The sequence below is a fragment of the Theobroma cacao genome, chromosome 5 (assembly GCF_000208745.1).
Source record: "Theobroma cacao cultivar B97-61/B2 chromosome 5, Criollo_cocoa_genome_V2, whole genome shotgun sequence".
Classification (NCBI taxonomy): Eukaryota; Viridiplantae; Streptophyta; class Magnoliopsida; order Malvales; family Malvaceae; genus Theobroma; species Theobroma cacao.
The window spans coordinates 39,321,287-39,328,758 of NC_030854.1; the positions used below are offsets into that span (position 1 = coordinate 39,321,287).

The 7,472-nt window shown below is 30.6% G+C and overlaps 2 long non-coding RNA genes across 2 annotated transcripts; both read left to right on the forward strand.

Moving 5' to 3' along the window:
• LOC108662180 lies at nucleotides 75–1,749 on the forward strand. The gene is made up of 3 exons (XR_001927979.1): nucleotides 75–123; nucleotides 780–853; nucleotides 1,710–1,749. It is a non-coding gene; the product is annotated as an uncharacterized LOC108662180 (long non-coding RNA).
• Nucleotides 3,376–5,087, forward strand: LOC108662188. Its single transcript, XR_001927990.1, has 2 exons — nucleotides 3,376–3,415; nucleotides 4,884–5,087. It is a non-coding gene; the product is annotated as an uncharacterized LOC108662188 (long non-coding RNA).

The window sequence follows — 7,472 nt, forward strand, 5'->3', positions numbered from 1 at the left end:
ACCCATTCTTCTTCTTCAACATTCGGCCAAGCAAGAAACAAGAGAGAGAAAGGAGAAAATAAAACCCTAGCTAAGAAATTTAAAGGGAAAATAGGTGAAAATTCAAAAATCAAGTGAAAAAAGGTAACATTTCTTAAATTTGTCTTGTGCTTTACCTTTCCCATGCATTTCCCATCATTTTTCATGGTTGAATCATGTGATTTGAGGATGATTTCAATTCTGGTCATATGGGTTTAGAGAGAGAAAGTTGTTAGATAAATTTGATTTTGAGCTATGTTAGTGTTTAGTGTTAGTGTAGCATGTTTATGAGTAAAACAACAAGAAAAATATTTATCTTCTCCATGAATTTCCCTAGGCCGAATCTAGCCAATGGTATGTGAGGATGAGGTTGACTTTATTTTAAGAGAATTGGGTGGAAAAATGATGAATTATGAGGTTGGAAATTAAATGGGAATTTTCGGTGCAATAAATTGAAATTTTTACCCATTAGGGGTAAAAGCGTAATTTATAGTTCGAACTGATAAATTGGATCAAATTCACAGTCATTGAGGTATTGTGGATATAATTGGATAATTGAAATTGAAATGGATGGAATTGGAGTCGAATTGGAGATTTTAGGAATTTACACCTTGTATAGGCAAGTTAGGTCGGACACCGTAATTAAGCGATTGTCTAGACATTTCAAATCCTATCTAGTGCATACGCATGGATAAGAGCCTGAAATAATTTATGATAAATTGACATAATTTACTGAATTTTGTGTCATGGATTATGGATAGGTGGTGAGTCAATTGTTTCGGGTAAGAGACTGCACCCGAGGGTGGAAGATAGGAGTATTTCTACTCCTAATATTGTGAGTAAACTTATTATCGTCTTAATTATCTATAGTAGTTTTATACAATTGTGTGATTTTATAGAAAATGGGTTTAAATGGTAAATTGCTATGTTTTAAGAGAAATTGTGATTTTATAAATTTCTGGAAAATCGAATATTGGTTTTGGAAATAGAGTAATTGGAGACTCCCTGCTTGTGTTGTAAATTTATGGTTTTAAATTGAATGTCTTATGACAATATATGAGCATGAATGACTAAACTAATTGTGATGTCAGAATTATTTATATTGTGTATTCAGCCTTGAGAGGCTAGATTGCGATAAATTGTCATGCCATGCTAGAATGAATTTTATTGAATTGATGGAGTATATATTAATTATTTACTATAGAGGGGATTCCGTGGACCAGCCTATTAGAGGGGCACGGTAAACTCCATTATATTATTACCTCGAACGGAGAGGCGCGTAGGGTATTTCTTGGGATAAAGCTTAGGGTTCACTTCACGTCAAACCACCACGTGAAGGGGAACTCAGCCAATGCCAAGGAACGACTGTAATTTTCTCAAACTAAAAATATATTTTAAGTGTATACAAAATTTTAACAGCCTTGGCGGACTCGGTTGGATGCCCTGCGCAAGGTATCACCGAGTATGAGTTTTGGCACGAACCAAAATTTTAAGAAATTCATAAGCCAAGTTGATTACTCGATTTATATGGATTGATTTTATTTGGTTGAAATGAACTGAAAGGTAATGAAATTACGGTATGATGACTTATTTTAATTGTCTCCATTTACTCGACTTTAGATACTTTAGATGGTATCTGTTTATTCACTGGGATTATAAAATCTCACCCTTTCTTCCTATACATTTTTCAGGCTCAGGACAGTTTGTAGATAGTCGAGTAGGACGAGAACTAAGCTCGGAATGCATTATAGAAAGTAAGAGTTCACAGTTTTACATCCTCTTGGTCAATTGGGGCCCACGTGTCATTGCAGATCAAAACTTATATTTTGGTTATATGTATTTCTATTCATACAATTTTTACTTTACTTTCATGTGCGAAAAATTATTTACGAATATTTCTATAAAAATTTATTTTATGAGAAAATAGAATATTTTATTTATTATTTTTGAATAGTACTAGTTGTCAACAATTTGCTTTCAAATGAACGTTTTAGATACTTAATTGTTTTTAAATCATTAAATATATATTTTTTGCTTACCTACTACATTTTTAGCAAGTTTTGAGACTTTTGACGAAAAATTACGAAAATACCCCTGTGAGCCAAAAAATAATATTTTATTGTTCTTATTTAAAAATGACTTATGATTATTTTGAAATGCGAGATTTAATAACTGTTGCTCACCGGGGAGATGCGGAAGTTGATGCTAAGCCTTGCGGGGTTTCAATCGGCATTCGGGGCGAAGAATGTCTGTCGAGGCCTCGCAGCGGTTGTCACGGGCCCGATGGGGAGTTCCGGGTCGTGATAGTTAATAACTAGTTACCCACGTTTTGAGTGGGTGATGTCCCGTACCACTTTCTCAGGTTTTTTTTTTTGTTTTAACGAAAATTCTTGCACGACAGTTTCTCTTTTCCGCAGATTTCCTCTAATCAATTAAAGAAAGTCTTAATTGATTACTATGTTTCTGACTTGGTACCTTTCTATAATACCTTGTACTTTGATATGGTGACTAATAAAGCTTATTGGATGCTAATTGAGGTTAATTATAATGTTTAGAAATGATGAAAGATGAAAGAAATGGTTTGGGATAAAATATTCCGCACACGAGGAAATAATAATAAAATAATAATTTTTTTTCAGAGAAGAATTTATTAGATAAAAAGTGATTCGGAAGTCAATTGAGGCATAATAATGTATTTTGGGTACCAAGGGGACAAAAGGAAATTTTTGAAATAAAATAATATTAAAATATTAATATTTTATTCAGTGTCAAAATTTTTCATGAAGAAGAAGTATATGGGCAACCTAAATGGGGGAGAAGAAGAATGAGAAAAATTTCAGAGAAAAATGACATTAATGGGGCTGCGTGTCTTTATTAAGTAAAGATAATGCAGGTAAATAAATATTTTAAATATTATGAGGACACTACGTTAGAGTACCAACTTCATACTTTGTTTGTACATATGTAGAAGAAGATAATAGAAGGAAATTGGAGTTAAATGAGTGTTGGGAGTACTAAATTAAAATGGAAGGAAACTTAAAGGGCAAAATGATAATTTTACATAAAGTTTGGTCAAAGCTTCCTTTGGAAGCTTTGACTCTCATCCTTATCAGCCCAAAACAGTCCTTATCCTCCCAACAAGATATTTTCTTCTTCATTCTTGAAGCTTCCAACGCCATTCTCTCATTCTCCCATGGAAAACTAATTTTCTTTCATTTTCTTTTCTTATTTTCTTTTCATTTCTTTTCTCTTCTTGCTTCATTATTCTCCCAACTTCTTGTGCACCAAAGTTACAACTTCTAACCCCAATTTCCAGCACATAAACTCTAGGAGAAGAAGAAAGAAAAAGAGAGAAAGGAAGAAAAAAGCTTGGTTTTGGTGATTCAAGTAAGGAACGGTAAGAATTCTTGTTTTGGGCTTGAATAGTCTTTGAAAATGAGTTAGTGACTTAGAGAAATCTCTTGTGGCAGCAAAGATTGGCTTGATTGGAGAAAAATTGATAACATGTAAGCCAATAAACCCATGGGTACATGAAGGACTCAAAGTGGAAAAGGAAAACGATAAGCTTAACACTATATTTTAAAGCCTACGGTTAGTTGAATATTGTGGAAAATTATGGTTGTTGAAAGGATCTACTTGCATAAGCTAGTTGAAAATTGTTAAGATTGTATGACATGTCATTTGAAAGAAATAAAAAAGGAATAATGTGGATGGAGGATTGAGAAACAAAGTATTGAAAGTTGATAGATAACGATGCGTGTAAACTAGGAAATAATCGAGTGAAAGTGAGAATGATTGTTACTGCCATATATATGGATTATGTGTGAAAATATAAGATGGATTTGGGTGGAAATTATTTAGAAAAGCTGAAGTAGACACATGACATCATAATTAAGTTGTCGGTGATATAATTTAAGGAATTACATAAGCAATGGATATAAGTAATTTTAGTAAAAATGTATTAAGATGTGAGTTAATTGAAGATGGTTTCATGATAGAAGGAAAAATATAAATTTGACTAAGGATTAATTGATTGAAGTGCTGCTCGTATACATATGTAATTAAATATATTGAGTTCGTATTATTACTAGGAAGTGCAAAGATAAAGTTAGAGTATTGTGGGGGCGTGCTAGAGTAAATAACGAGCGACCGACCAGTGAAAATAGTTAGAGATATGTCTGAACAAATAGCAACTTAATATCTCATTGTTGCTAGGTGAGTGAACTTGTATTAAAATGTTTTGGAATAAATGATTTTATGCTTGATTGAGCCACTTGAAATATTTTGTTGGTTTTTCTTTAAAAATTGCATGGGAACAAGCCCTTGATGAAATGTTTTAATATTATGAGATATGAACATGATGAATTCATGAGTTTCTACATTAAATGATATTTTTGTGTGATAGTTATGACCCAGCCATGTGCGGTGTAGGAGTGCACATGAGTTGTGCTGACCCAGCCATGTGTAGTGTATGAGTGCACATGAGCTGTGCCGACCCTGCTATGTGCAGTGTGGTAGTGCACGTAAGTTGAGACAGAGTTGGGGTTGAGGCCGTTGGTTATATATATGTTTATATATGATATATATATATATATATATATATATATATATATATATATATATAGAGGTTTTGAAAATTTTATTGTGGTTGCATTGATTTTTGAATGTTAAAACTTGAGAAACGGTTTCCACTTGATTTTCACTGCAACAAAAACAGATTTCCGTTGTGACAAGAAATTGAGTTAAATTGCATTATCTTCAACATAAATGCATCATGATTTCTAAAACCTCCCGTATTGATGCTTGTTCCCTTCCTATGTTCACTCATTGAGTTTATACTCACGTTTTTAAATTTCATGTTTTAGGTTTCCTGAGTTGCTCCTCCCTGTACATTGCTCGGTAGGTTTAATGTGACACTAAGTGTTATCAATCGTGCCCAGAGTCACTTCGTTGATAGTCAAGGTTTAATTATGTGTATGTGAATATTTAATGTGAACATTAAGAATCATTGTTAATCTATTAATGAATATATTGGTGGATGATGCCATTATGAATGTATGATTGGTTTTTATGAATCATTTTCAAAGAAATGGTATTTGAACATTTAGAGCTTTGGATTCTAAAGGAATAGGGATTAATGTATAAGATCAATTAAGTAGGCTTGCTTGGGCTTAGTGGGCTGAGCCCATTGGGCCCTTACGCCGGTCATAGCTTGAAAATTGGGCTATGACACTTTCTAACTGCTATAATGGCATTAAATGGTTAAAGAGGCTATTAACTGATTGATATCTCTCTGACTCAGGCTTACACCCTTACCACATAACTATTTTAATTGATTAAGGAAGTCCTTAACTGATTAAAATAAATCTTATCTTCCATGTAAAGTCTCTTTAACTAATAAAAAAAAATATAACACAATCATCATGCAATATATAATCAAAAACATGTTAAATTCAGCATAATTTAGACTTCATTAACATCAATCATTCTTAAATCTCTCTTTATTTTACAAAATTGTTCTTCATTCAATGGTTTTTTGAAGGTGTCAGCTAATTGATGCAACGTGTCTATAAAATCTATTTTAGTATCTCCCACAAACACATGATCTCTAATGAAATAATGTTTTATTTGTATGTGATTTGTTTAAGAATGTTGAACAAGATTTTTGGAGATATTTATGGCATTCATATTATCACAAAAAAATGGGAACGTTACGTATAGCCATTCCAAAGTCATTTAATTGCTGCCTAATATATAGAATTTATGCACAACTGCCTAGTGATATATACTCGGCTTTAGCAGTTGATAGAGTAACGGAATTTTGTTTCTTACAAGACTAAGACACAAGCATGTTGCCAAGGAATTGACAAGTACCACTAGCGCTTTTTCAATCAATTTTCCTACTAGAAAAATTAACATCAAAATAGCCAAAAAGATTAAAGATGAGCCTTTTGGATACCATAAGCCTAAGCTTTGAGTATTAAATAGATATCTAAAATTCCTTCTCACTACAGTCAAATGTGATTATTTGGAATATGATTAGAATATTGCACATAAGCACACACTAAATAGTATATCAGGTCTACTTGCAGTAAGATAAAGAAGTGAACCAATCATATCTCTATAGAGATTTTGGTCAACAGTTTTTCCTTTATCATCTTTATCAAGCTTTGTGGAAGGGCTCATAGGAGTTCCAATTGACTTCATGTTCATCACACCGAACTTTTTCAGCACTTCTTTGGTATACTTCTCTTGGTTGATAAATATTCCATCTTCACATTGCTTGATTTTTAGACCAAGAAAGAACTTTAGTCCTACCATCATGCTCATTTCAAATTCTCCCTGCATTTCTTTAGCAAAATTCTCACACAACTTTTCATTAGTAGCACCAAATACTATATCATCAACATGAATTTGAACAATAATCAAATCAGTCTCACTTTTCCTAATAAACAAATATTATCTACATTTCAAGATTTTTTTATGAATTTCTAAGGATTTTAAAGATCTTTTTAAGGATTTTCAAGTGTTTTATGAAATTTTATGGATTTTTGAGCTTTTTAAAGTTATTTTTAAAAGATTTTTAAAGTCTTTTAAAGCATATTTACTTTTTTTTATGGATTTTTAAGCAATTTTTAGGTTATTTTAAGGATATTTAAGATTTTTTTATAGATTTTCCTTGAAATTTGAAGATTTTTTTATGTTTTTAAGGGATTTTTAAAATTTTTAATGATTTTTTATGATTTTTAAGGATTTTTTTTTGTTTTGTATGATTTTTTAAAGGATTTTTAGGATTTTTTAAATATATTTATATTTATTCTATGCATTTTTAAATTTTTTTATGGATTTCTAAGGGTTTTTAAGATCTTTACAAGGATTTTCAATTATTTTTATGAAATTTTGTAGATTTTTGAGATTCTGTAAGTTATTTTTAAAAAAGTTTTAAAGTCTTTTAAAGCATTTTAAAAGTATTTTTTATGAATTTTTAAGATTTTTAAGGTCCTTTTAAGGATATTTTAGGTTTTTAGATATTTTCAAGTAATTTGAAGGATTTTTAAAGTTTTTTTTTATAGATTTCTAAGGATTTTAAAAGTCTTTTAAGGGATTTTATGAATTTTTAAGATTTTGTATGTTTTTTTAAAAAACTTTTAAAGTTTTAAAGCATTTTAAATATTTTTTATGGATTTTTAAGCATTTTTAAGGTCTTTTTAAATATATTTAAGGTTTTTAGAGATTTTTTAAAGAATTTGAAGAATTTTTAACGTATTTGAGGGATTTTAAATTTTTTTGATATTTTTACAATTTTTAAAGTTTTTTTAGGTTTTCTATGGTTTTTTAAAAGATCTATAGGGTCTTTTAAGAATATTTAAGGTCATCTAAGCATTTTTAAGGTTTGTTTTATAGATTTTCAAGGATTTTTAAATATTTTTGAGGTTTTGTAAATTATTTTCAAA